Genomic DNA, 25,839 nt, shown 5'->3' on the forward strand with positions numbered 1-25,839 from the left:
AAACGTGAGCATCAGTAGCAGGCGTGGGCTGGTGCCCACAGACATCGGGAAAACAGATGATTTTTCCTGGTTGCTAGGAAACTATGACTGAATGAAACTAATGGCTTTAAAACTCTCCCCTCCCCCTCCCCCCCCCACACACCCTGAAAGTGGGGGAGGCGCTTATAGACTGGAGACAGGATTGTGATCCTGACCTGAAGTTCAAGTATCTTTTTACCTGAATAGGCTTATGTGTCATTTAAATGATTAATCAGAAAAGCAAGTCAATGTGAGAAGATTCGAGGAGTCCACTCCCCCTAGGGTTTTTTATAGCATCTGGCTGCAGACATAGGAGTCTGACCAAGCAAGGATTACTGGAGAAGCCAGTGAAACATGGGCTTCTTCGTAATACAGGTCCCTAAAGAAGCACCCCCAAAGAAGGGTGATTCTAGCCAGTGACTCCAGATGCAGAGCAGTGACAGTCCTAGGAGCCATCACGTGGGTCTAGCCATCACCTCCCCTCTTGCTGAGTGGACGCCCTATTCCCACACTTTCCTCTTTATCTTAAACCCTTGCCCCTTGCATAGAGTCTGTAGAGCGTTTCCCATTCCTTTTAGAACAAAATCCTAATTCCTGACCATGGCTTGTAAGTGTCTCTTCTACATTGCTGGACAGAGGCTGAGCTTGCTGCTGTGGCTAACCTAGGGCTGGGTGTCTGATATCAATACTGCTTAATCCTCATTTTTACTTCTCTCCACTGACTTAGTCTCTTGGTTACGTAGGAGAGGAAAAATATCTTTTCCTCTGCCATCCTGGGTTCATGACTGAGAGCTCTCTAACAATACACAGACTAACAAAAGGAAACATTCAAATTTATTTATTATAAGTTTTACATGACATGGGAGCCTGCAGAATGAAATGAAGACCCGAAGAAACTTACCTTGTGTACTTTTTTTTTTTTATCTTTAGTAGACTATCATTGTGTATTGTGAGACCCAGGGGGTATGATCTCATGATAATCAAATGGGAAACTTAAAAAGCCTGTTTGTTCAGATGCTTCTCTGTGTCTCTGTGTTTTGGGCTCCTTTCCTCCACATCAGGGGGGTTACCTCTCACATGAGTGTCTGAGGATCTGCTGCAGGGGAAGGTTAGAAAATCCTGCTAGGTCTCATGGCCTGTGCGTGGGGGGAGAAGAAAGAGGAAAGGTCAGAGTGAAGATCTTATTTCTATTGCTGTCTCAATGCTTATGAAAGCTCCTATGTCATGTAAAACTTGAATTTAAAAAAATCTGCATGCCTTTCTCTCTCTACCTTTTGCTAGAAGGGCTTCAGCCATGGATCCAAGATTGGTGCAGAAAAGACAGTCTCCTCCCTATAGCCAGCTGATAGTAATTTGGGTATTTGTATTTGGTAGGGGATGGGCTGCATGCACAGACTGTGTAAAGTAAAGTAACCCATGTGGGCATAATATTTTTAGCATTAAAAAAAAAAACAGACGTGATTTAGTAACACTTCTCTGTGAACACAAGAGATTAGTCATTCTAGGGTAACAAGGTTAAGACTGTGCTCACCCTTGGATTTAGGCATGTCTGGGCACACCTGGGCAAGTCTGGAGGACCCAGAGCTGTGAGATTATCAGGATCATATTTGTATCAGTGGCTCTCAACATTGGTTGTGCTTTAGAATCACCTGAGGAACTTTAAAAACTCCCAAGAACAGTAAGCTAAGACTCTCTGAGGGTAAGTGTGGGAAGCCAAACTAGGACATGACTGTGTCTGACTCCCCTGCTGACTGGTGTGGCATCCCTCGGTCACACTGTGATCTGGATAGCCTGGTCTTCTAGGGTGCAAGCGACTGTGTCTTCGTGCAGGGGCGTGCCTTCCCACATCCCCAGGGATCCAATTACCTCACCTGTCCTTGTAACCCTGCCCCCCTTGACCTTCATTGGATGGGAATTTCTAAGAATTTAGAGTCCCTTCTAATAAAAGTCCACTCCAAAGTGTGCTCCCTCTCCCATTTGGAGAGCTTGAGGTCGAGGGCAGAGCACCTGTCCCGGAGCTTGGTTTAAAGGTAAATTGTGTGTCTGTGTTTTACTATTAATACCTTGGGAATTTTCCCCGAGTGACCTGAGTTAGCCGTCTGTGCTGGATGCAGGTGGCAGGTAAGGCTGAACTATCCTATTCTTTAAGAAATTTCTCCATGGGCTCTGGTATACAAATAAGGTTGATAACCAGGGATGCATGTGACAATCAGGGATATCCTAGGTGATGCTTCATTATTGCAGTTGCTCTAATCTTTATCTTGGGAGCAAGTTTTCTTCACTTATTTATAAAGACATAAGAAAGAGATGGACCACTCTTTCTCCCATCATTATTATACTAGATAGGACACCCAGCAATTGAGAGCCAACTTAGTGCCAGTCTGAGGATGAAGCTACTGTGTGGATGAGGGCAGAGTCAAAGTGTTACAGAGTGCTATTACAGACCACCCACATATATTGAGCCAAACTGAAAGAGGAAAAAGGTCCTGTAATGATCATGCCACGCAAGTAGTTGGGAGCAGGCTAGCACCTCAAATCCCAGAACCTGAATTTTGGGAGTACAGAGTTTATAAAGGCAAAACCAGAGGACAGTTGAGGCAACTGTAGGTTAGAAAAGACCTTGTTGAAACATATTTTGATTACATGAGAGACGTGTTTTAATTACACATTTTTGTTGTACTTCAGGGCCATAATCAGATCAAAGTCCTACTGTACTTCAACATAGATACAGCTGTCGGGAAGCTGAAAAGAAAACATGTTAAACAAGCATAAAATGGAGTCAGGTCAGAACAAAATGGCATTGCTTTGGTTCTTTTCCATTTCAAAAGAATTTCCAGGTATGTGTTTTTATGTTTAAACTTCTTTTGTTTTAAAAAGAACTATTTTTAAAGCCAACTTTAGTTGGAGATTGACAGCAATTTTAGCCAAAGCTATCATAAGTAACACCTTCCTCCAATCCAACCTTGAAATTCACGCCAGGGTCCTCAGTAGAAGGGCATGAATAAAACAAAATAGTGAATAAAAACAAAGTATATTTTCCCTGTGATTGTAAAATCAAAACTCTTGAGATAGAGTGTTCTCTGAAATAGTTTATTGAGTCCTTATAGATGCTAGTGAGGAAAGGGCCACGTTCTGGAAAAGTGCCCACAAATTCCAGCAGCAAAACTAAGTAAGAGTTGGAAGATGTCCACCAGACCTGTTAGTCAAGAACATTTTTATAATGAAAATTTGGGGAAGGAAGGCAGAAGTTTTTGCACTGAGCCTGCATTGGCTAAGAGGGGCAGGTACACTAGCCAGCAAAGCGTGGGGATAGGAGGACAGTCTTTATGGGGAAGGACTTGTTGCTTTGGGGTTGGTCGGAGCTGTAAGCCTGCTGCCCCGGTACCTGTGGCTCAGATGCCTGTGGTTTTTCAAGTCAAGGTTTAAACACACACCCAGGTATGTGGCATTGTTTTGCTGTGGTTGCTGTTGTTGGTTGAGCCTGAAGCTATTAAATGATTAACTTTCCTTATCTTTTCTCCTCTCAGTACTCCTGAAGGACAAATTGGCAGCAAAAATGGCACCACAGCTTTTGCCACAATGGGAGGCAACGTCACCAGCTATGGCAGTATAAGAAGAAGGCACCCTTAACTTTAAACATCAGCAGCTTGGCGTCAGCATCACCAGTAGGTGGGGTATAGACTGGGAGAGGTGCCCATGAGAGCTACGGAGGGGTTCTCTTTGGTGGGCACCAGCTGTGCTCTTCCCTTGGGACAGATCCACCATTTTAGGCTCAGAGAGCAACAAGAGACATCATTTTCGGACACATGGCTGCAGGTAACAGAAACCTTGCCTGAGCTAACTTACACAGAGAGTTTATTGAAAGGAGACTAAGAAATCTCATGGACTTCCAGGGCAGGAACACAGCTGGCTGGGCATGAGAACTGAAGCTGGGTGTGTAGTATTTGGTGGATCCAGAAGTCCTCATTCCTCTTTGCTCATCTCTGGGAGTCTACTCCCCTCCTGCTCTTGGTCTCTGTGTTGGAGTTCTCCATTTTCCCAGCCTCCAAGCCAGAAAATGTTTGCTTGACAACTCCCAGGTTTGCATGCTCCACCTAGACACACAGACAGGCTGCTCCCTCTTTCTCACTCCTTGGCTCTATTCCAGTTCTGAAAGTTCTTCAGATGATACTGTGTGGATTGCTTTGGGCTTGTGGCTGGCCCTATCAATTGCTGGGGAACAGAATGTTCTTTGGGGAATACTGAAGCCCACTGCAGTCATGTAGAGAAAAACAGGAAGGTCCTCCTACACAAGGTGCGCTGGTTAGAAAATCAGTAATTACTCCCCAACAGCACCCTGCCAAGAAGCTGATACTGGAAAGAAAACTGGTGACCTGTGCTCAGTAACCTAGAGATTGAATTTAATGTGACATCTGCTAGCAACGCCCAAAACTACATGAAAGGAGTTTGAAGAATTCTAAAGCTGCTAGGAGACTTACACTATAAGAGCCTGCGAAATATGAATGTGGACTGATCCACCTACTTAATTCTTATGCACTCATCAGTGTGCCCAGGAAATACGTGCCACAGCAAGAAGCATCTGTCAGATTCTACCCACTATCCTTAACACCAATTAGAAGCAACTCCTTTCACCCCTCACCTTGAGAGCCTGTGGTAGAGTAGGGTACAGCAACTGACTACCACAGTCAGCACACAATCAGCACACTTTCCTCTAACATCGGGCTCTTCAAGACCATCTGGTCACACTCAGGGAACACTTGAGAGGCGGCATATCTGGTGCCCCATATATTCATCAATATTTTTTGAAAAAAAATTATTATGAAGTGATTTTAGAGTTATAGAAAAAATGCAACAGAGAGTTCCCATTTACCCCTCAGCCCAACTTAACCTCTTAACTGGCTACAATAAAACTATCAAAATCAGGAAATTAACACTGGGACAACACTATCAATTCAACTACGGACTGTGTCTCAATTTCAATGGATTTTCCACCAATAACATTTTTCTCTTCAGAATCCTGTTCAGGATTCCACATTGCATTTAATTTTTTCTCCTTAAACTCTAATCTGTAAAAGCCTCTGCCCTCCTCCCCCAATTTTGTTTTGGCAAGCTGGCTATTTTGAAGAGCAGATATTTTGCAGACTGTGCCTCAATTTTGATTTGTCGGATCAAACCCATGATTTTGCCAAGAATATAACTGAGATGTTGTGCACCGGACAGTGGGGTTCATGGTGTTCCTAGGTCTTTTGTTGGTGACGTTAACGGGACCTGGTGAAGGCGGTGCCTCTTGGGATTGTCTTCTACTGTAAAGTCATTTTTCAGAGAACATAGTAATATTGTGGTTAATAAATCGATTGGGAGTGATACTCTCAAAGAATGCAAATCTTGTTCTTTCTCAGACTTTTGCCCTCTGTACCTTTAACATTCATCAGCAGATCCAGAGCAGCAATCATTACTATAGTATTTAACTAACGGTGAATCTCTATTTCCCTCTTTTCCTTTATATTTTTCAATTGGAATTCTACTGTAAGGAAGAACTGTCTTGTTCTGTTTCCCTTATTTGTTTATTAATTGATTATTTATATCAGTATGGATTCATGAATTTTGATCTTTCTATGGGTTACAATCTTATACTATTGTTATTTTTAAATTAAAAAATTTTAACTCACGTTGTTACAGTTTGACCATTAGGAACTCCTTTGGGAAGGTTTCTGAACCAGGAAAAAAGCTTCCTTTGGGCTGGGGGTACAGCTCAGTGGTAGAGCACTTGCCTAGCATGAACAAGGCCCTGGTTCAGTTCCTAGCACTGCAAAATAAATGATCTTGTTTTGCATTGAAGCCTTACCATTTGCTGGTTGTGTGGCATTAAGCAACACACTAAACATTTCTATGATAATCATCTGCAGGTTGTTTGTAATAACAGGTATGTGAAGGGTGAGGATCAACTTAGGCAATGAGCATAGTGTTTGCAACAGAATCTTCTCTTAACTGTCTTGATCCAGCCAATCCAATAAACATCCATGTGTGAAACATGTTTTCTTTAATGAAAGAGTTCTCAGAACAAAGCATGCGTCTTGAGGACAAAGGTAAAATCTGTGACTTCCTGAAGCATTCTGAGGTAAAACTTGCAGTATGTGCACTTAGAAGACTCTATCTTTCTGCTAAGTACTGGGAAGCAGGCTGTCTGAAATAACCGAGTTAGGGCGTCCCCAACCCCAACACTTATACTAAGTTCTTGAAAGTGGAATTCTCCTTTTATTTTTATAGTAAAACTTGTTCTGAGACAAGAAAGCAAGAGTAACTTTTAAAGCTCAGTCTTTCATTCCATCCAATAAGATTAGTAAATTATTTTATAAGTCATTTTGTTGCTGTTGTTTTATGGAAGATATTTGCAAGAGTAAAACATTTCAGGATGACTTGTCTCTCTTAAGTTTGTTGGGAAATAAGAGTCTAGATAAGTCCAAGCCACTACCAAGCCAGAGCATGGCTTGGAAATAAACAAATAAACATGTGCTTTCTACAGGCAGAATCCTTGTCTTATGGATTTTTATTTCTTTCTTTCCTGCAGGGCTGGTGATCAAACCCAGGGCCTCACACATGCTCAGCAACTGCTCTACCATGAGCTACACCCCAGCCCACCTTATTGGTTTCTGTATCCTTTATGAGGACACTGAATAGATGCTGTCGACATCTCTCAGACTGAAGCTGAAAATTTCCACCTTTACAGACTCGTGATATAATAAGAAAAATGAAAGAAAAAAAGTCAAAATTTATTTATAAAAATTGTAATTATTTTAAATGTTGAAATTAAATACTGAAAATACTTGAACTTCTAGCTGGGTAGGGTGGTACATAACTGTAATCCCAGCAGCTCAGGAGGCTGAGGCAGGAGGATCACAAGTTCAAAGCCAGCCTCAGCAACTTAGTGAGGCCCGAGCAACTGTTTCAAAATAAAATAGAAAAACATACAAATCTATGATAATCTATAAATAAGATATACATGTAAAGTATACCAGTGAAGATTTTTTGTTTGTTTTCAACTTTAAGTGTAGATAGAATGAGAAGTGATATCAAGGTGGGCTGAGTGGGGTGGGGCCAAATGGACCCCACCCTGTTCCTTCAGTCCCATCTCCAATTAAAGATAGGCCTAACTTGTTGAATACACACACTATTAAAACACTTAAGATCGAAAGTGTATGTTATAGAAATTGTGTGCTTCAAATATTGCCTATTAGGTATAAACACGAATATCTATCTTGTCAATACAACGTGGAAAACTACACTGATCTTATCATTACAACTTAAAACTGTGGCTTTTCTTTGTACTGTCTGCTTTGGCTGTTGGGGGAACCCACCGACAGAGGAGGATTTGGGCTTTGCAGGCAGACAAGTAGTCACAGTATCTTGAGTTAGAATTGTGGAATCATAGACTACAAGAATCAGAAGGAATTTGGATTTATTTGGTAAACTTTCCTCTGGCTCAAGAGATAAAAACAAAATGTCCTTAAGGCCACTGATAAGCCAAAACCAGAAGCCAGTCCTCCTGAGGGCCCAAGAGGCTTTGTTTTTACAAACACGCTTAACATGAAGCAGATGCCCCAGATTATTCAAGCATGCATCTCCCTTCTTCTCAGAATAAATTTTAGCTAGCTTTGCCATTTGTCCTGGATATCTGATACCATGATAAGCCATGCATTGTGACTCTAAAGTGAAGAGAAGTGAAATGTCTGTGCTAATCCTGTGAAATGTTTCATTCTGTACTCCTAAATTTTCAAAAGCAAATATACCCCCAAAAGCTACTATGTAAGCTATACTTAAGTCAGGATGAATCCCATTAACACAGTGGATGGAGTGAGTCACAGCACATAGAACACGTAGGACCTGATTCATATATATAAGGTCCAAAAAAGTAAAAGTGACATAGGCTGGTAGAAGTCAAGGTTCTGGTTACCAATCTTTGTGGCCAGGGTAGTAAATGGAAGGGGACACAAAGGGGAGCTGCCAGAGTCTTGCTCTCAGGCAGCAGCTAAGAGTTACTAGAGTTTATAAAGGTCTATGCTTATGGCATATGTTCTTTTGTAATCTGATGAACAGTTTCACAAAAGAAGGGAGGTAGTAATGGGTCCACTGTAATGTGCTTGGGATGAGCAACATTCAGAAACACAGCTATTTTTTTTATTAGTTGCTCATGATCAATGATACAATGATCTTGTCATATCATACATTTGATTCAAATGGGGTATAAATTCTCATTTTTCCATGTGTACAGGTTGCAGGATCACATTGGTTATACGGCCACGTATATACATACAGCAATACTAGTGTCTATTGTATTCTGCTGCCCTTCCTATCCCCCCCTCCCCTTCCCTCCCATTACCTCACTCTACCCAGTCTACTGTGACATATTTCCACAGCTATTATCCTGTTGTTCTATAGACCCCATCTCTAGAGTCACATCTAGAAGCATGAAATCTACTTTCTACTGGATTTTTTTTTTACTGCAACAATAAAATGGCTCATTTAAAAAAATTTATTTGGTGCCACCTCGGAAAGAGAACTTTCTATATTGTAGTTGGAGAGAAGAAATTTCCATTGTTCTTGCCGCCACCCCCCTCCCCACCCCCGCAAATGTGTTGGATTGTGAGTTATGAAAATTTGTGTTATCAGCTGTTACAAGGTCTGCAAAAAGGGGGACATATGAGAGGAAATGGAGAAAGAGTGGTTGATAAATGACCTGTGGAATCTCTGCAGTGAATTCCCCTATGTCCACTTCACCTGGGACAGAAGGTACCTAACTGATCCATTCTTTTTTTTTTTTTTTTTTTTTTTTTTATTGTGNAGATGCTGTCGACATCTCTCAGACTGAAGCTGAAAATTTCCACCTTTACAGACTCGTGATATAATAAGAAAAATGAAAGAAAAAAAGTCAAACTTTATTTATTTTTATGTGGTGCTGAAGATAGAAGCCAGTGCCTCATGCATGCCAAGCAAGCACTCCACCGCTGAGCCACAACCCCAGTCCTCTGATCCATTCTTAATGACAATTGTCAGAGAACTATTTAAGCATCTGGTTTGAGTCACAGTTTGATTTAAGCTCATTTTTTTTCCTTTCGAAAACTGATTACCACTCAAAACCATCTTCTTGAGATATATTACTATTCTTGGATTATAGCACAACATAATTATGATTTCTCTAATTTAATGCATCTATTTAATGTATGCATCCAAGGCATCCACTTACCGATTCTCATGGACATCTTTCTATACCTATGTGTGAATATTGGGAGAACCCATCCCCCACTAGACTACCTGACTGGCAAATTTAGTACCTTCTGTGGCTCCTCCATGACAGGTACAGGCCCCACTGGGGAGGACTGTGGTACACAGCAATGCTGTGACTGAGTGGTGAGTAGGCCTCAGGAAGAATGAAGTATTAGCATGTCCTTGTGGCTGGAAATCCAAGCCATTCCTTTAATATCAGTTTTATCAGTGATCAAACTGATATCTTCTCTGCCTGGTTTCTATGTTGTCTAATATGGTTCGAAATTTGGGCAGAGAGGAAAAAGTGGATTTTTTTTTTAAATTAGGTTTATGAGCTGCATCTTTCTGTGCCTCATTTTCTCATTGAGAAAAGAAAATCTTAATGATATCAACTTCACAAAGCTGTTAAAAGAACTAAATGGTTTCATTCACCTGTACAACCTAAAATAGGACCTGGCCCATAGAAAGTATTCATTAAATGTTGGATATGATTTATATTATTTTAATTTAATTATCATGCTATTCTGCAACTTCTCGTACCTTTGTTTCAGTCAAACACACAGCATGAGTGTCTTTCCCTATGCATAAATGCATTTCTACGGGCTTGTGACTAGTGGCCCCTCGGATTTCACTGGATAAAAGTTCTACAACTGGTCTACCAATCCCTCATTGTCCCCTCTTTAAACACATAGCTTGAAATTTTTAGGAAAAATGTGGAATAAATTTGACCTAATAAACCTCTTCCAAATATTAACAAAGATGAGCTAACAAGATAAAAATAAAAAGAGAAGTTTTCATTAGTCCTAAAACCAGGAAATGGTTCCGATGTCATTTCATAAATGTTGAATATTTCCCAGATACAGAACAGCTTGACCCAGCTGAAAGAAAATATCTATAATCAACTTCAGCATACTGTTTTGAGCACTTGACAATAATTAACAAAGGTTATCCAAAGATCTGAGCAATAAAATAAGCAAGATTGAGCTTCGTGTTCTCACAATTTTTAGATCATCCCCCATTCCAGTAAATTCAACCACCCCATCTTCCTGAAATATTCATATTCTGAAAACAAGATTTTTACAATATTCCCCAAGCAAAGTTACACTATAACATGGAACATGCTTTGTAAAACAACACACTTCAGCTCTCTCCCGCTGCTGCTACTTTTTCTTACCTTTTACCTTCAGTTGAAAATCACCAATTTGATTAATAGTTGTATATTGAACTCTGAAAGCAGAGGGTACACCTCCTTCTCCAGCTCCATGAAACTTTTAATGAAATTATGGAGTTAAGAAAGGAAAGAATTTGAATTTTCTTCTTTATTTTGGTTACATTCCCCAGTCGTTGGTCCCTTCCCTCTCCCCTTCCTGCTCAGGATCTAGTTTAAGTGTTAGCTAAATGGTTTGAAGATTTCAGAAATCCACTAAGACTTCTATGATGGGCTTGGTTTTTAAATGTAACTTGGGTTTCCATGGGCATATCAAGCTAAAGGCAGAGTTTACAGCAGTGTTTCAATAATAATAAGCAATATTAATATTCTGATTCTTTTCATTTGTATTATAAAATTGTTAAATTATTTGATCAAATTATTAAATTATTTGAATAAAGTTACTTCCATCATGAATGGTGTTTTCTTTGTATGAGCTCTCTAGAGACCTCTGGATTCGTCTAATGTAGAAAGGTCACAGGGGTGATAGAGAAAGTTCATTGTTTAGCCTGTAATCCCAGCAGCTCGGGAAGCTGAGGCAGAAGGATTGCAAGTTCAAAGCCAAAACCAACCTCATCATTTTAGAAAAGGCCCTAAACTACTTAGTAAGACCCTGTCTCAAAATTTAAAATCAAAAGGCTGGGAGTGTTGCTCAGTGGTTAAGCACCCCTGGGTTCAATCCCTACTATCAAAAAAGAAGAAGAAGAAGAAGGAGAAGGAGAAGGAGAAAGAAAAGAAAAAGAAAGTTCATTGTTTATGTTGGTGTTAAAACTATTGACCTATTACTTATTCTTGGCATATTTTCCATATACTCTCGTACAAACATAAGCATAAAATTTATGTACTGTTCAAATTATTAAAACATACAGCATTTTTCTCCACACAACTCCTAGTTTCAGATTTTTTTTTCCTAGTGGAATTTCATTTTATTTTATTTATTGTTTTATTTTCCCCCATTTCTATTGAGGTATGATTAACAAATAAAAAAATTATGTATATAAGAGATATGCATTATATTCTGATACACATATGCACTGTGAGATGACCACAATCAAGCTGATTAACATATCCATCACCTTATAAAGATACCTTTGTGTGTATAAGAATATTTAAGATCTCTTAGCAAAGTTCAGTTGCCCAATACCATATTACTAACTATAGTCACTGTGTGGTACATTGACTCTCCAGAATGTATTCATCCTGTGTAACTGAAACTCTGTGCCCTTTAAGCAAGGCTTTCCTACTGCCCCCAGCCCCTGGTAACCACCCTTCTACTCTCTGCATATGTGAGTTCAACTCTCCAAGATTCCACATATAAGTGAGATCATGAAGTAATTGTCTTTCTGTGCCTGGCTTATTTTCCTTAGCATAATGTCTTCTGTGTTCATCTATGTTGTTACAAATGATAGAGTTTCCTTCTTTTAAAGGTTGAATAAATTATATACATCTATATTATATATAAGTATATGTCATATGTGTGTGTGTTCACATTTTCTTTATCCATTCATCCATTGACGATCACTCAGGTTGTTCCCATCCCTTGGCTACTGTGAACAATGTTGCAGTGAACATGGAGTATAGATATCTCTTCAACATACTGATTTTAATTTTTTGGATTGCCAAGTAGTGGAATTGCACATGATAGTTCTGTTTTTAATTATTTCAGGAAACTCCACAGTTTCCCATAATTATTCTGTCAATTAACATTCCCACCAATAGTGTGCAAGGATTCCTTTTACTCTTCTTTCTCTCCAACACTTATCTTTTGTCTTTTTGATAATTGCTATTCCAAAATTTCCTTGATATTAATGATACTGAACATTTTTTCATATACCTGTTGGTCATTTGTAGGTCTTCTTTTGAGAAAAGTCCTTTGCCATTTCTCAATGTGTTATGTGTTTTCTTGCTATTGAGTTGAGTTCCTTATATATTTTGGATATAGACTTTATTTGATATCTGATTTGAAAATACTTTCTCCCTGGGTTTTCTCTTCACTCTGTTGATTGTACTCTTTGCTGTGCAAAAGCTGTTTAGTTGGATGCAATCCTATTTGTCTATTTTTGCATTCATTGACTGTGCTTTTTGAATCATATCTAAAAAATCATCACCCAGACTAAGATTGAGAACATTTTTTCTATGCTTTCTTCTAGAAGTTTTACATTTCGGTCTTATATTCAGATCTTTAATACATTTTAATTTGTTTCACATTTTTTAATATGGTGTGAGTTAAGTTTCCATCCGATTTTATTGTTTTGTGATTGAAATCTAGTTTTATGTAGCTATCCAGTTTTCAAAACCATTTCTTGAAGATAAGGTTCTTTCTTCACTGGGTATTCTTGGTGCCTATATCAAAGATCCCCTTTGCTATAAATAAGTGGATGAGTTTCTGGGTTCTGTATTTGTTGTCATATAACTATTCAGAGTAGCCTTTTAAGATCCTTCACATTTCCATGGTGCTTGTTGTAAAGTCTTCTTTCATCTACAAGTTTATTTATTTGAGTCTTTATTTTTTCCTTAGATGTTTTATTTGTCTTTTCAAAAAACCAGCTGTTAGTTTCCTTGATCTTTTCTATTTTTTTTCTTTAGTCTTTATTTATAGTTCTATTGGACTACATGTCTGTCCTTATTTTCCTACCACCATACTGTTTTTTAAAAAATTAATATAGCTTTGTAGCCTATTTGAAATCAGGTAATGCGAATTCCAGCTTTCTTCTTTTTGCTCAAGATTGCTTGGCTATTTTGGAGGTCTTTTGTGATAACATATAAATTTTAGTATTATTTTTGTATTTATGTGTATTTATGTATTTATGTATTATTGTGATTTTATTAGGAATTACACTTTTATCCTTTGTTCTGTTAATGTGGTGTACTTTATGGGTTGATTTTCATGTATTGAATCATCTTGCATCCCAGGGATTAATATTCCTGGATCATGGTATGGTGCATGATCTCCCTTAGTGTGCTGTCAAATTCAGTTTACTAGTATTTTGTTGAGGATTTTTGACAATATGTTCATGAAGAATATTGACCCATAATTTTCTTGCTTATAGAGTCCCTCTCTGGTTTTGGTATCAGGGTGATACTGTTCTCACAGAAGAAGTTTGGAAGTGTTCATTCCTTCTCAATTTTTAGGAAATGTTTGAAAAGAATTGGTGTTTTAATAAGCTTTCTTCACTGCTATGACTAAAGAACCCAACCAAAACAACTGTGGAGGAGGAAAGTTTACTTAAGGGCTCATGGTTTCAGAACTCTTAGTCCATAGAAGGCTGGCTCCATTCCTTGTGGGCTCAAGGTGAGGCAGAACATTGCTTGGCTCAAGAGTGTGGCAGAGGGAAGCAGCTCACCTGATGATCAGAAAGCAGAGAGACAGGTCTCCACTTGCTGGATACAAATATATATGCCAAAACCACACCCCTAATTCTCAACTCCTCCAGCCATATCCTACCACTTCAGTTACCACTCAGTTAATCCCTATCAGGAGAGATTAATTCACCGATTGGGTTAAGACAATCACAACCCAGTAATTTCTCCTCTGACCTGTCTTGCATTGTCTTACATGTGAGCTTTTGGGGGATACCTCATATCCAAAACCATAACAATTGGCATTAATTTATCTTTAAATATTTGATAGAATTAAAAAAATGAAGCATCAGATCCTGGGATTTCTTTGTTGAGAGATTTTTGATTACTGATTCAATCTCCTTATTCATTTTTGGTCTGTTAATATATTCTATTTCTTCATGATACAGTCTTGGTAGGTTGTATATTTGCAGGAATTTATCCATTTCTGCCAGGTAATTTAATTTGTTGGCATATAACTATTCAGAGTAGCCTTTTAAGATCCTTCACATTCCTGTGGTGATTGTTGTAAAGTCTTCTTTCATCTACAAGTTTATTTATTTGAGTCTTTCTTTTTTCCTTAGCTGGTTTAGCTAAAAGTTTGTCAGTTTTATTTGTCTTTTCAAAAAAACCAGCTCTTCGTTTCCTTGATCTTTTCTGTTGTTTTTTTAGTCTTTATTTCTCCTATTTCTTCTCTTATTTCCTTCCTTCTGTTAACTGTGGGTTTATTCTTCTCTCTGTAGTTTCTTGAGATATAAAATTAGGTTGCTTATTTGAGATCATTCTTTTTCCTTAATGCAGGTTTTATCACTATAAATGTCCCTCTTAGAACTGCTTTTGCTGCAGACTCTAAGTTTTGGTATTACACTCCAGTTCTTAATACAGAGTTGAGTAAGGCTTTGTTTTCCATAAAGCCCTCCCCAGAAGCTCAGAAAGTTCCATGTGGTCCTCCCAGCCATCTTGATAGTTTTGCTCTCCCAGCTGCCCTCATGCTCCCAATCCCTGCACCCATCACTGCCAAGAATTCCACCACCACCACCATCAATCCGTGTGGCTTGGGACTCGGGCCACTCTCAGTTTCTTGGGACCACTTCTTAACATCAATCCCATCTCATGACCCAGTCTTGTGCAGTCACCCCTCTTAGGTGTGGAGGACCCTCTCTCACACACCCAGATTCATTCCTCTGTACAGCTTATAATGCTCTGTGGTTGCTGCCCTTGGTGAATCACTGATTCTAAGGATTTAGGTTTTGTTTGTTGGCTTGTATTTCAAACAGCCTTCTTTCTCTCTCACGCCTTGACTGCACTGTTCTCACCAATCACTCCCCTCTCCTTTGTTGACTCTGCAGTGTCCTTGAACCAAGCAAGCTTAAGCGGTTTTACTTGTCCCACAGGGTAAATTCTTTCTGTGATTCTCCTCCATTCCTGAAGGAGCTAGATTCTAGAATCCTGAGCAAATATGCTTAGGAAAAGCTACACATCTGAATTTGCATCAGGCACAATTTGAATTTTCTTTCTGAAATCCCTGTTTTTTTTAAAAAATTTTATTTATTTACTCTAATTTGTTATACATGACAGTAGAATGCATTTTAATTCATAGTACACATATAGAGCACAATTTGTCTTATCTCTGGTTGATCACAAGGTTTTTTCACACCATTCGTGCCTTAGGGTACTTAGGGTAATGATGTCTATCTCATTCCACCATCTTTCTTTTTTTTTTTTTAATATTTATTTTTTCATTTTCAGCAGACACAACATCTTTGTATGTGGTGCTGAAGATCAAACCCGGGCCGCACGCATGCCAGGTAAGCGCGCTACCACTTGAGCCACATCCCCAGCCCTCCACCATCTTTCTTATCTCCATGTCCCTCTCTTTTCCTCCCTCCCCTTTGCCCTATCTAAAGCTCCTCCATTCCTCCCATTCTCCCCCCTCCCCATCCTCATTATGTATGGATCAGCATCCACATATCAGAGAAAACATTCGGCCTTTGGTGTTTTGGGATTGATTGGCTTACTTCACTTCAGATAATATTCTCCAACTCCATCCATTTGCCTGCAAATGGCATGATTTTATTCTCTTTTAATACTGTGTAATAGTCCACTGTGTATAGATACAACAATTTGAAATTCCTGTTTTATAAAGGAGGGCTTTGTAGATAAGCAAACAAGATGTAAGGAGAATATTCAAAGTAGTTATATTTTTTCCTTTTTACATTTATTTTTAAAAGTAATTAATGAAAACGATACAAATAATGCCCAAATACATGCTTTTAAAAAACTCAACATTTTGGTGTATTGAGTAATATTATAGTCTCTCTATTCCCCAGCAAACATCCTGCTCTAGTTAGAAGTAGTATTAGCATTAAATATTTATCACTCAGAACATGACACTAAACTTTTATATACATACATGTATATATAAAAAGCTCAGGAAGTTTTTTTTTTCAGTGCTGGGGGTCAAAACTAGGGCCTCCTGCATGCTAAGCAAGTGCTCTACCACTGAACTACATCCCAACTATTTTAATGTAATAGGATTATAGTAATGTTCTGTGCAGTTCTCCTGTCCTTAAAAATATGTCTTATCAAGTTCTCTTTATTGTAACATAAATCTACCTCATTCTTTTTAACTTTGGTGAATATTTCTTAGTATGAGCATACCATAATATATTTTAACTGTTTCTTTATCAAGAGATATTAAGGTTGTTTATAGTCGTTTGCTACAATAAACAATTCTACAGTGACAATTTTGCATAAATGCATATTTGCTTTGTGCAGAAGTCAAAGATGTTCTTAAGGTTGATTTCTTGTAGCAGAATTGCTGAATCAAGGGAAGAATGCATTTAAATATTTGTACAAGCTGTGAGAGAGGCTGTATTGATATCTCTTTCCCAACAGTGCAGTTGTTAGAGGCTATGAAGTCATTCTCCCTGTGCAACTGGGGCCTCACCAGGATGTGCATGAGCAGCCAAGGAATGGTTTCAGCCTAATTTATTTTTAGAGTACATACACCGGACCCTTCTGCAATTGAAAACAGACCTTTGATTCCTGAGTTGCAGATTCTGACCCAGAACGAGAATGATATACACTCCTTGTGCATTGTGGTTCCTGAGGTAAACATTTTCTTTTATACTATGGGGTGTCTTTCATAATTCTGTATTATTAATAATAATTATTGGTTTGTTGCAGTACTGTGGATTGAACCCAGAGCTTTGTGCATGCTATGCAAGCCATCTACCCCAGATCTGCAATCCCAGCCTTTTAAATTTTGAGACTTACTAAGTTGACCAGACTGGCCTTGATCTTGCAATCTTCCTGCCTCAGCTTCCCAAGCAGCTGGGATTACAGGTGTGTGCCACTGAGACTTGCTATTAATAACACTTTCAAGGCATATTTTCTAGCCTCATCAGGAGTTTGTGTGTGATTATAGTGTGGCTACAGCTGGTAGTTCAGCTAAAACTATTTGACCTATACGGTACTGGGAAAACCTTTCTTCTCTTCATTAAAGAATAAGGAGAAACTTAAACCATTTTATAAAAACCTCAAAATCATTCTCTTTGGCTTTATCAAAGGAAATGACATAGGGAAAGAGACTTGTTTAAACTTTTAACTTATCTCCAGTGAATAGCTTCATTATTGTTCAGTTTTTAAAGAATAAATCTATAGTTCATATTCTGTTGTTGCTAAATGGCTCTGATTATACTATCCTCTCTTGTCACTAGTATAACCACAGCTCTCAACTTTGCAGGACTCTTCTCCATGGCTTTCTTGAACTGGGGAATTAAAATGCCATAGTCTTTAGGACATGTTTAGATAATTTGTAATAATAAACTATCTTAAGTGGGAGCAAGCCATGAAAATGAACATTTGATCTCTATATTATGTACAGTTGAATCGTACCTTGATCTGAATGTTTGTCTCTCCAAATTCATTCGTAAAAACCTAGTCACCAATGTGATGTGTTAGGAGGTGGAACCTTTGGAAGATGATTAGGCCTCTTTTTTCTAAAAGAGGCCCCAGAAAGTGTTTCCCCCCTCCAATAATGTGAGGATACAGATAGCAGGTGCCATCTTGCTGACACCTTGATTTTGGACTTCCAAGTCTAGAAGTGTAAGAAAAAAATTTCTGTTGTCTGTTAGCTGCACAGTTCATGGTATTTTGTTATGATAGCTTAAAAAGACTAAGACAAGTGGTAACAGGGATGGAGGAGGAGGCTAAAAAACATATTTGGAATTTTAGATATATTTTATGTTTAGAAGCCAAGGGTGAAGCAGCAAACATACCAACAATTTAAGAGAATTAATTAGAGGACATCATCTTGGTGAGCTCTTGTTAGATGCCTTATGTATATATTACTTCTAATCCCCATGACAACCTATGTAGGAATACCATTTCTTCATTTTAAGATGTGGAGAGTGAGACTCAAAAAGTCTATATTGCATACCCAGACCCTTGTGACTAGTAAGTAAGGTTTCAAACCTGTTCGTCTTTTTAAATAAAAATTTTATTTGTTCTTTGTAGATCTACAAGACAGTAGAGTGTATTTTGACACATAAAACCTGTTTGTCTTGTTTCAAAATCTTTGCTGTTCTCACCATGGACTACTTTGTGCCAGTGAAATTTGAATTTCACATGAACAACAATTCAGGTTTTTAAAGTGTTAAATGTAAACACTTAACATGTAAACCCACATATTCCAGGGGTATGTAATTGCACTAAAAAAAATATTGATCATTTCTCAGAAATTCAAATTTTACTGGATGCCCTGTATTTTAGTTTGTTAAATCTGGCAAACCAAGACTCCCTAGCATATTAGAATCAAGAGTAGACCTGAGGCAGGAGAAAGACTAGAAATCGCCCTCCTTAATCTCCATTGTTCTTTTCTTTCTCTCAGTGCTTCCTTTACATCTCTTCCCCTCAGTGAGCATCACCCATAGCTGGTGATATCTTCACCTACACCCTGGGTGTTTTTTGAGTGTGTGTGATGCTGGCAATCCAACCCAGGGCCTCATTCATATTAGGCAAGCACCCCACCCCGACCTCACCCCAAACCCTATACCCTAGATTTTGATAACAGTGTTTAGAGAGAATGTTACTGTTCTCAGAAACCTGTTCCCTAAATCAACCGGCCTAGTGAAGGCTCATTGAATCCACTGTTATTTTCATTTAAACGCCCAAGTTAAAGATTGCCAATCTCTGTTTTAGGTAATACAAAAGAGATGTCAGTCAGGATCAAGTTGTCAGATTTTTAGCTTAGAAGATACCAAAGCTATCCTGCGGAGAAGATAAGTGGAGGAGAGCAGTTGTGCCCAATCATGATTTGATCCAGAGCTGTTCTGCCAGGATTGCAAATCTACCAGTTCCTGTGACCACCTGAGAAGCTCAGTCTGGTTCTCTGCAGGATTCAAAGATAATGTCCTGCTCTTGAGGCATTTATAACATAAGATAAAGGTGCTAAAAGACAGAGAAACGTGTGGAAATGGTGCCTTTACGAAGTTTGAGGACATTCGTGGACACCAAGTTGAGTGTCCTGACACACCAAGACTGGGACATCTTTAAATTGCAGCTCTGGATGTATAAGAAATGATGAACCCATATATAAGTCCAAAAATATAATACAGTTGTCAAAGTCGTGAAGCCATTTCTGTTTGGCATTAACCTCAGGATTAAAGAGACACCTTTGTGATTACCTGGCCAGCTTGTCTTCTGGCTGCTCTTAGCCTTGGAGCAGCCAAGGCCTATGAGGTCCCAGGAACTGTGTATCTACTTACTGTGTCTTCGCGGTAATGAAGGGTGTTGCTGTAACTGTGGCACAGTGGACTAAGGGAGTTGGTGTCCAGCCAGTACTTAGGGCCAATCTTTAGAAAACTTGTGAAACAGGAAGTTGTTCTTTAACATTGTCTTTTTCTCATGCCTGTCCTCTCTCTCTCTCTCTCTCTCTCTCTCTCTCTCCAAGGGCTCAGAATAGCTGTAACGTCTCTCTCTACTTCCTTCTAGATACCCAGCTAAGTGAGAGCTTGTCACAGAAGGCAATGTCATTCTATCCTCTAACAGGGACTCTTAGAAGACTAAAAGTTTTTGCAAACCACACAGAGGCCTCTTCAATGGTGAAATTTTCAATCCCACGATGCCAATATTGGCAACCTGTGTGCCATCCTCTGAGTCACTTTTGCTGATATCAAAAACAGCAGTAAAAGTCCTAGGTGCCAAGAATGCAGCTATGCTCCACAAAGACATTTTGTCCTCCTTTCAGTATTCCTGCCAGAGCTGGTGATAACATAGCCAGCAATGTCAAGGGTATTAAAATCTGCAGTGACATCCTTTGGATGTGCTTAAAGAGTTCTAAAAGTCTTGAGAAGGTGAATAACTCTAATAAGTTTACCTCTTTAGTTTTTTGAGTCTGTACATCTTTGCTGCCTGAAAATCAATCAGTAGACGCAATACTTCCTGAGTTATGATACAAGTGGTGAATTCATAACTGGTGAATGAATTTTGGCATATGGGATGCTTATAAAGAAGTCTGGAAATGAAATGAAAAATGATTTGACAATCTTGTGTAATTGATTGATAATAGCAAGATATTTGGGGTTTTCTAGATTTATTTTCTAGTGATGGAATTAATGCATATTTACTAGAACATAGAAATTACAAAGAAAAGATATATCAAATAAAACTTTTTGCTCTTTTAAACCCTTTGTTTGGAAGCATAGAACAACCATCCAAATGCCTTCCATACCTGTATACTCAACCTAGTTAATATTATAGAACAAATAAAAAAGAAAACAATATGTGTAAATGATGGAATAATCTTCTAAATAAAAGGAGAGTTTGGTTCCTTTTTTCTTTAATGGTGTGAGTAAATTTTCATCAAAAAACACCCTTATTATTTGAATAGAGGAGAATCTCAACATCTGGAAAAATGAAATTTAGAAGTTATAATTGGCATATGATGTAACTTTGACCACTGCCCTCCTGAGACAATTGTTTTCCTCAAATTAACAATCTTGGCATAGTAATAACCTCATCACTGGTAAACCTCTATACTTTGGAAGTACTAGTTCAGGAAATAAAGATGGGACTGAATTTCAAATGATTTCAGTCATCACTTTGAAAATGCCATGCCAAACAATAGCTAAAGAAGCTTGCATCTCTAGAGGAAATAGCCAGGCCACCGAAGGTTTCTTTTTCCCTGTTCTTCTAATTGCCCTTGTATTTTCCATTGGACAGTGTCACATACAATGAGCCTTCCTGGCTTTGCTCTTTCGTGGGTGGGTGTTAAACCCAACACCATCTTCCTATTTTGCTTCTGCCAGGTGCCTTTTTGGCTTTTAGTACTGCTCCAAGACAGATGGGGTTCCTGGAGAGCCACAGCAAACGCAGTGATCAGGATGACGAATCCAAAGAATGTGGCCAGAGGAAAGAAATCCTGGGATGGAGAAAGGCTGTCCCCAGATAGGAGAATGTCCCAGAAAAGTTGTTTGAAATTAAATGCTTCATTATGATAAGTAAAATAAGCCAAACTCAGAAAAGTCAAGGGTTATATATTTTCTCTCATATGTGGAAGCTGAAGAGAAAAAAGGAAGGTGTGTGTGGGTGGGGTGGAGGAACCTCATGAAACTAGGAGACCACGAGGAGGGAGGCAGGGAGGGAGAGAGAAGGTACAGGGGAATGAAACTGACCAAATTATATTGTTATGTTGTGTGCAGGTACAAATACGTAACAACCAATTCTACTATTATGTATGATCATTATGCACAAACAAAAAAGATCTCCAAAATAAATAGATAAATAAATAAGAAAATGCCATGCAGTCCCATCAACAGACCCCAAAGGAAATTATATGATTTACCTAAATATGTGTGCAACAATGGCAGCATTAAAAATAATGCTGTTATTCATAATTTCTCTAGGTGATTATTTGAATAACTTACTACAACGTACTCCTTCAGATTTTTTTGTTGTTTTAATTACTGTATTAATCAGTTTTGCAACACTGTAACCAAACAAACACCCCACACAGAAAAATTATAAAGAAAAGGAGGTTTAGTTAGCTCATAGTTTTGGAGGTTTAAAGTCCAAGATTGGGTGGGGAGGAGCCAATGGTTTAGCCCCTTCCTGGTGAGGGCTGTGCCCAGCACAGCAGCACAGCATGGTGTGTGTGTGTGTGTGTGTGTGTGTGTGTAAGTCAGAGAGAGAGAGAGAGGTACCTGAGTTCCACAGTGTCCTCTGAGGACATGCCCCAAAGATCTAAGTACCTCCCACTAGCCACCCACCCCACCCCAAGTTTCTACCTCCTTTCAACAATGCCATCCTGGGACCAAGACTCGAATCATGACGGACCCTTGGGGGTCCCTAAGATCACACTCAAACCATAACAATCACATTGCTTAATTTTCTACATAAACCTACTTTATTTCATTTTTGAATTATTTTTCTGATTAAAACACGCAGCTAATTTGGAAAGCAGTATGGAGATTCCTTGGAAAACTGGGTATGGAACCACCATTAGACCCTATTATTCCTCTCCTTGGACTATACCCAAAGGACTTAAAAATAGCATACTACAGGGACACAGCCACATCAATGTTTATAGCAGCACAATTCACAATAGCTAAACTGTGGAGCCAACTTAGATGTCCTTCAGTGGATGAATGGATTAAAAAATGTGGCATATATATATACACAATGGAATTTTACTCAGCGTTAAAAAAGAACAAAACCATGGCATTTGCAGGAAAACTGATGGCCTTAGAGAAGATAATGTTAAGTGAAGTCAGCCAACCCCCAAAAAACAAATACCGAATGTTTTCTCTGATATAAGGAGGTTGACTCATAGTGGGATTGGGAGGAAGAGCATGGGAGGAATAGATGAATTCTAGATAGGGAAGAAGGGTGGGAGGGAAAGGGAGGGGGTAGGGGATTAGCAAGGAAGGAGGGATGTGATGGACATCATTATTCAAAGAACATGTATGAAGACATGAATTGGGTGTCAACATACTTTATATACAAACAGAGATACAAAAATTGTGGTATATATGTGTAGTAAGAATTGTAATGCAAAAAAAAAAAAAAAAAAGGATAGCGTTACCTTAGATTAGGTAGAGGGAAGTGAAAGGAGGGGAAGGCAGGGGATGTGGGGATAAGAAAGATAGTAGAATGAAACAGACATTATTACTTTATGTGCGTATGTGACTATATGACCAATGTGATTCTACAATATGTATAATCAGAAAAAATGAGAAATTATATCCCTTCTATGCATGATATGTCAAAGTATATAAGTGCATTCTACTGTCATGTATAACTAATTAAAACAAAAAATTTAAAAAAAAACATGCAGGACATTCTATCTGATCAAATGCCATCTCCTGGAATATACTGCTGTGGCCCCTTGGCTTTTTGCTGAGCCCCCTTGGGGCTCTCCTGAGCACCTGATCTGAAACAGCCACCACAGGCTTTCCCTGCATCTTTGTGACCAACTGATTTTTGTCATCAGTATCTGGGTCTTTTGCTGGAATATATGCCCATGAACAAGGGGACCCTATTGCTCTTGTTCTATGCTATTTCTATGAGACCTAGAACAAAGCCTGACACATGCTAAATTCTCAATGAATGAATTTCTGTTTTACACCAGTACCTCATTGTTTGCTGAACATTTAGCAACTGCTAGTTCTTCTTCTTCCACCAAATTTTCTTGACCATTCTTGCACGGTTTTCTTTTCCGAAACAGATTTTAACTTTTTTCTAATCCCCCTCCACCAATCCCATTTGGATTCTGACTGAAAATGCATTACACTTTTAAATTTGTGACCACTTGACACAGTTTTAATAAGTGGCTCCACATTTGCGTACTCTACTACCATATCTTTCTATTCATTAAAAAAAAATTTTTTTTCCTTTCGACTCTGAGCTAAAAAAATTTCCTAATTTGTTATTGTAAAATGAATGGCACTAAAATGATTGAGTAATTTTAATCTATACGAGACTAATACATTCAGGATCGGAAGTCTGGACTCTTAGGTACTGCTTCCAATTGAACTGCAGCTTGTGTGGCTTTAGGATGCTCTCCAAGGGTGATCAGGGACCAGACTGCCTAGTTCATTACCAGGGGTTAGGAAGGCGGGATAGCGGAAATGGAGGAAGTTGTGTCTACAATATTTGGATAAGTTCTAAGTGACCATTATCTTCTCCAAGAACAGATGAAATAGTACCATCAGGCCTACAATTCTTCTTCAGCAGTTTTAAAATCTGAAAAGTTCTAAAGGTAGAAATTCTTTCTTTTTCTTTAAAACCTGATCTACACTGACACAAGGCTATAGTCCTTATGTGTCCCATTCAGTGAGAAGATTCATTTTTGACTGTGAAAATATCCATGTATTTGAATACAGGGAAATGTTCCTGCTCCAGATTCTTCTGAAAGGGTTTGTAATATGTAGAAAAGATTCATTTTTTCCTTTCACCCATCGGAAATCTGACTAAGAGTTCAGTTAAAGATTGTGGAACCCATGCATTACTAGATTGCTGTGTCTTAAACATCTAGGATTTTGTTTTTTAAAAGCACAATTTCTAGGAATGGCTATGCTTGGCTGTGAAATGAAAGATTTTATTAAATGAATATCCTTCAGTATGGAGTTTGTTAGAGTCAATGAACTAAGTCATTTTCTGAACACAGGCTCTAATTTTTGAGTGCTGATAGCTGCTAAAATCCATCTTTTTGTATAAAATAAATGCAACCCCAGCCTATTCAGGCTCCACAGTTTCTCTTAGAATTTATACTGCATTCTGAACAATGCGTTTACGGGGCCCCTTTTGAGAGTGGGATCCTATAAAGAACTTCATTCAGAAAGAAATGATAAATACTCCACTGTAAATCTCTTCATCACAGAATCTAGAATAAAAGAACACAGTATTTTAACCAGTATAACATAGTACTACTATGCAGATTAATCTGAGGGAAAATTCAAGGAAGTTAGTGAAAGTTGTTTTTTTTTCTCGTCATTTCTCATTCTTTAAGTTTCTGATGAAAGAGTCTCTAACTTATTATTACTTGATTGTTTTGTTTTTGTTTTTGTTTCTGTTTGCAGCACTACAGATTGAACCTAAGGTGCTGTAAAGTGAGCTATATTCCCAATCCCCTTTTTATTTTCTGTTTTGAGACAGGGAGGGTCTTACTTAGTTTCCCAGTCTGGTCTTGAATTTAGGATTCTCCTGCACAGCCTTCTGAACAGCTGGGAAGTGGGATTATAGGTGTGTGCCACTGCACCTGACTAAATTTGACTTTTTTCTTTTCTTTTTTTTTTTTTATTTTGATTTGTTATATATGATAACAGATGTATTACAATTCATATTACACATATAGAGCACAATTTTTCATATCTCTGGTTGTACACAAAGAAGAGTCACATTGTTCTTGTCTTCTTACATGTATTTAGGTAATGATGACCTAGATAGGGTGAAGAGGAAAAGTGAAGGGAGGGGCCATGGGGTAGGAAAGATGGTGGAATGCGATAGTCATTACTTTCCTAAATTTGTCTTTTTATAACCATCTTTGAACAGGGCTTAGTCTCATTCTTGACCAAGTTCTAACTTGGTGAAAGGGTGGGGGCAGGGGGCCAGGGAGTTGTCAGTTAGTTTAAGAGTACTTTGTCTTTTGCAGAGAGACTGATGCAGCTCAGTGAGGAGCACGAGCCCTGAAATAACAGTCACAGATTCTTATTCTAGGCCCACCTTTTAGCACCCTATGGTGGGCAGAGGGAGCTCAACCACTTCTTTATTCAGCACAGAAGTATCCTGCCGCAATCTGGCTGGGCAAGATAACTGGGGGGGTGGGGTGACAAGCAACTTGTGAAGGTTGATACAACGGGAGCCGCTTTATTACGGGACAGTAGAGGTATATATACTTAACTAATTACACACAGCTTAACTTAATTAACATCATCTAGATACAGCAGTCAGTCATTAAGGAATCCTCATCATCTTAATGACTCACTGGCGTTACTTCACAAACCACTCTT

General features: G+C 38.6%; 1 protein-coding gene and 1 long non-coding RNA gene across 4 annotated transcripts in view; one reads left to right on the forward strand and one right to left on the reverse strand.

The window, feature by feature from the left end:
* CUNH2orf80 (chromosome unknown C2orf80 homolog) overlaps window positions 1–25,839 on the reverse strand; it is a 63,456-nt gene that overhangs the window by 30,560 nt on the left and 7,057 nt on the right. The gene's annotated exons all lie outside the window — the stretch shown is intronic.
* Window positions 1,966–8,804, forward strand: LOC125618200. Of its 2 annotated transcripts, XR_007349458.1 has the most exons (4): window positions 1,966–2,048; window positions 2,704–2,855; window positions 3,546–3,687; window positions 6,587–8,804. It is a non-coding gene; the product is annotated as an uncharacterized LOC125618200 (long non-coding RNA). The 2 variants fall into 2 exon arrangements; XR_007349457.1 differs by lacking the exon at window positions 6,587–8,804 and having other exon boundaries at window positions 3,546–5,612.

This window comes from Marmota marmota, unplaced genomic scaffold (genome assembly GCF_001458135.2).
Source record: "Marmota marmota marmota unplaced genomic scaffold, marMar, whole genome shotgun sequence".
NCBI lineage: Eukaryota > Metazoa > Chordata > Mammalia > Rodentia > Sciuridae > Marmota > Marmota marmota.